At 34.8% G+C, this 4,765-nt stretch overlaps 1 long non-coding RNA gene across 1 annotated transcript; it reads right to left on the minus strand.

Annotated features, from left to right (window-relative positions):
* Positions 1-1,074: 1,074 nt before the first annotated feature.
* On the minus strand, positions 1,075-3,868 carry LOC120273465. Its single transcript, XR_005540536.1, has 5 exons — positions 3,383-3,868; positions 2,827-2,873; positions 2,308-2,492; positions 1,952-2,083; positions 1,075-1,413 (listed from the first exon to the last, which is right to left on the minus strand). It is a non-coding gene; the product is annotated as an uncharacterized LOC120273465 (long non-coding RNA).
* Between the last annotated feature and the right edge of the window lie 897 nt (positions 3,869-4,765).

Consider the following 4,765-nt stretch of genomic DNA (forward strand, 5'->3'; position numbering starts at 1 on the left):
TTTAATATTGTCTATCAATAGTTAAAATTAATATTTTATATTAACCAAGTTTATTTTCACAACTCGCATACTTCACTCCACGCTTTCTCTTTGCAACCACACTTGTGGGGAGCTAGACCACACCACGCACCGATGGTGGTAACCGACTGAGAAGCCTCGGTCTAACTATCTCGAATCCGGCTGGCTCGCATTCCATTCTTTCCGAAAGCAAGACTTGAGGTAGGATCTTGCATTTTCGCAAGTGCAATAGGTATGTCTTCTCCTACTAGCAAGGGCTAATCGTAGGGTCAACGGTGCCTGTCTATTCCATCCCTTCGTGGAGTTAGGGTGTGTGATGGGTCCTTTCCGATGGAATGCCCTCGGCCGCATTTCAGAATCAAAGAGTCAACTATTGCTCATATGAAATTATTATTATAATTAATATTTCATTTTAACCAAGTTGGATGATAAAGCAAGAAGGCCAAAAATGTCAATTCTCACCTCATTTCAAACATTACCCCCAATTTTTGGGGTAATGACAAAAGCTAGTTGACCCTCATCACATATTGTTCTCCTTGGAATTCTAAACATGCAGAAGTACCCAAACATGGGTATAATTGGATTGGGGTAATGTTTCCCATACCTAGGGCTTCATTACCCCCATCCAAACGGGTCCTTACTTATATGAAATTATGGTACATTATATATCATATTTTGTTCCAATAAAAATAAAAAATAAAAACAAATAAAAATAGCTGCACACTGAAGAAACAACACAACACAAACAACAGCAGACTTTGTTAATCTGCATTTCATCAGCTTATTTGCTGGCTCAACAACTTTATTTTTATTTTTATTTTTTAGCAATAAAGCTGCTCCATCCTATTGGCCACTGGTCAACTTAAAAGAGAGAGAAAGAAAGACTGCATTGCAGCGTTCTTCATTCAGGGGCACCAGCTCTCATAATCTGACTTTAATATACACGCACAAGGCCAACAAGCATTGGACTTTAATAAGGGCCCACAGTGAGCATCTAAATTATAAATTACTTCTAAATAAGAAAGACTCCAAAATCACAAGCATATCTTTGTGCACAGTGTTTATCCTTTAGGGAATTAAAAAATTAAAAACAAAAATTCCAACATAAACATATACTGAAAATTTTGTGGAAATTTTAAAGGCAATGCCCATGTGGGGACACTTGCCAACTCTAGTAATTGTATTTCGAGTATTAATCATCATTTGAACATGAAAGTGCAAGTATGTGACTAATACACTTTTGTATGAAATAATATTCTAGTTGATCTTGAATGGTAAATAAACTTACAACCTCAGAATTAGAAAAAATTCTGTTCACTTATAACTGAAGTCGACTTCAGTTACTATCACCCTTCTTCCTTTCCTCAGTACTCGTCCCTCAACCTCGACCTCATCCTGCTTACAGAAAGCTTTTCAATAAAAACTAAAAGAGTTGAACAGGATATCACAAAACATCTACCTTAGTCTATATAGAAAATTACAATTTTTTTTTGTGAATCGATAATTGAAACATCGGTATATGTAAAATGTTGTTTGAAGATAAATGAGGGACAAAAAGAGTTACAACCCCAGAGGTAGGTTTTGAGGAATAGAACTTGAAGATAATTGTATTACAATCCCTTTTAGTGAAGTTAATACAGATCACAAGATCACAATAAAAACTAAGGTGCAATTTTAACATTACACAGACATGAATACACACACTGCATACCGAGACTAATGGTTCAATTGTTGTTAAAAGGTGTAAACTAGCTAACTAGGATTGGGAGCCTCCCAATAAATTCAGGGATTAGGCCATATGCTATAAGATCACCACTCTCAACCTCAATCAAGAAGCAGAATTTTGTAACATCTCAGATAAAGCTCAGATCAATTTCGAGAATACAGACTCATCAAGAAGAAATATGAAAATATAACACAGCATGGCACTTACAGTTTCCAATAATGATGATGTGAGTCCCTTCGCCACCATACAAAGCAATACCATTTGAATGACTTAATATTTGAGGTTTTTGAGCACACACCCCTAACTTTCATTGTTACACATCATCCTCACATCATTCACCTTGTCATCAATATAGATAGCACAGTGAGAAAGAGAGTTAATCAAAGAAGCCATGAAGAAGAGACGAACAACTAGTGGGAAACAAATTAAAGCTAAGAAAAGAGTTGTTCAACATGATGTAGACCAATCCTTCTAGCTTTCTTTACCAATAAATAACAAAACATATATATATATATATATATATAATAAAGGATTACATGTAAACTAATAAGAAACTTATTAACCTGCATGAGATTTTTGTAAACAATGCATGCATGAGCTCGTGAGATTCCTTTAGTTTTACTTTATCGATATATTTGTTTGTCCAAAGTTTGGTATCATGTGTCACCAAATTACTGCTATTGAAGTATTTCCCACTCATCCCTTTGACTTAAGGATGCAAAGCTACATAGCAAGTAGTCGCCGCACCCTGCCATGCCGAAGAAGTTATTATCAATTCATCAAATTGCTTGAGAAGCACAATTGTTGAAAATCCATGAATCATAAGAAATTCATGCAACAGGGCAATTCAAAAAGAATACTTTCATATGAATAAAAGATTGTTATCAGATTGAGTTTCAGAATGACTTGCAAATAAGTGACAAGGCTTTTATATAAAACGAAGAAACAGAGATCCAAATGGATTATTTATTATGCATTATTTATGTGCTTTGACAAACTATCAATATGCTAAAAAAACTTATGTGATTTATTAACTAGACATCAAAAGCAAATAAAATACCCAAATGGAAGGTGAAACTCACTTGCTGAGCATTTTTCAATACCAATCTCCCAAGCGTAAGAGAAATAACTGCAAAAATGTGCAAGCACACATGTTAGCTATCAGCCAATATCTTTAGGAGATTAAGTTTACATGATTCATGTTAGTTATCAGCCAATATCTTTAGAGAATATCTACACTTTTTGACGGCCCTAAAAAGCAAAGCATAAATGTCAAGATACATTTTTGACGGGTTATCTGAAGATTAAAATGAAAACCTAACCCTAATGCTCTCACTGAAGCTTATAAATCCGATGTTGAACTTGCAATGCCAATTATCAACCAGAACTAGGTATTGGCACACATTAACTAACTAAAATCGATGAAAACAAAGCTAACTCGTAAAAAATAGGCATCATCACCGTCAAAAGAACATCCAAAACCCTAGAATTTCATTAGACAATAGATCATAGCAATTAATAGCATCAATTGTCAAGGAAAAAAGTGTTTAAAAAAAAAACCAGAAGGACTGTTCTCCAGAACCAAAGGGCACGACATATGCACGCATCAAAGGAAATAGGGAAATCAAACTAGGGTACCTCGGCGGAGTGGTCGACGGCCACGGAGCTGCCGATGATGGGGATTCGACCGGTGCTAGTGCAGTACCACTAGATCTTGTAGATCGACTCGAGGAGGAAGCAAGGGGCGACGAAGAGGGAGAGGAGACGGAAGGATCGGTTGAGCTGGGTTGTGTAGCAGAGACGGATGTGATCGCCCTCGCTGTGGACTTTGTCGAGTGCTAGGAAGCGGCGGAGGCCGTACCAGCGGATGAAACGGGAGAGGATGAGGTAGGAGAGGGTGGAGGCGGCGGTGAGAGAAAGCTCGACGATGGTGTCGAAGGAGCGGCGGGTTGGGGAGTAGGAGAAGAGGAAGTGGGCAATCGCGGGGACGATGATGGAGAGGAGGTGGATTGAGAGTGGGATTGGGATCGGCCTGGCTTTCTTCTCGGCAGAAGCGGTGCCGATTGAAGGTGGTCCGCCATTGTTGGGGTTTCTAGGGTTTGGAGTGGGAGAGAGGTTTGATGGCGAAGAGGCGGGGGAATAAAATATGAATTTTATTCATATTTTATAATTAAATAAAATTTAAAATTTTTAAATCCGCTATTAGTTCCGATATAAATTTTTAAATCCGTTTCAAATCGTTCCTAATAGAACAGGACTAGAAACAAATATTTTATAAATCTGTTTCCAATTCCTTTGTATTTGAAACGAACTAAAAACAAATATTTTATAATATTAAAATAAAATATATTTGCAGACAGCTTGGACTAGAAACGGATATTTTATAATATTTAATAATACTTAAATATTTAATAATATTTAAATAAAATATAAATTTTTAAATCCGTTTCTAATCTATTTCTGATATTTTATAATATTTAATAATATTTAAATAAATTATGAATTTTGAAATCCTTTTCTAGTCCCTTGTATTTGAAACGGACTAGAAACAGATATTTTATAATATTTAATAATATTTAAATAAAATATAAATTTTTAAATCCGTTTATAGTCTTTTTCCGGATTAGAAATTGATAATTAGTAATATTTTAATAAATTATATTTTGAAATTGTCGTTTCTAATCCGTTGTTATTTTTAACACATTTAAAACAACTTAGTGTTACGTTTTTAAATTAGAAAGGGAGATTTATTCCGTTTCTAAGCGGTTGCAATTAAAAACAGAAGAAATTCAGTTTCTAATATTGTGTTTCTAAATATGCATATAGTGAATTGTCATTAAGGAAAATTTATTAGCTGAATGAGATCTTGACTTAAAATTGACTTAGTCAAGCGACTATCAAGAAAAAATTAATTTTCTTCTTATTATTGATTGATCATAAGAAAGATCAATATTAGTATTCCATAACTCCAACTCCAAGAGAGTTTAAAATAAGATTTACATCTTTGTATTACTTAATTAG

The sequence above is a fragment of the Dioscorea cayenensis genome, chromosome 12 (genome assembly GCF_009730915.1).
Source record: "Dioscorea cayenensis subsp. rotundata cultivar TDr96_F1 chromosome 12, TDr96_F1_v2_PseudoChromosome.rev07_lg8_w22 25.fasta, whole genome shotgun sequence".
NCBI classification, from domain to species: domain Eukaryota; kingdom Viridiplantae; phylum Streptophyta; class Magnoliopsida; order Dioscoreales; family Dioscoreaceae; genus Dioscorea; species Dioscorea cayenensis.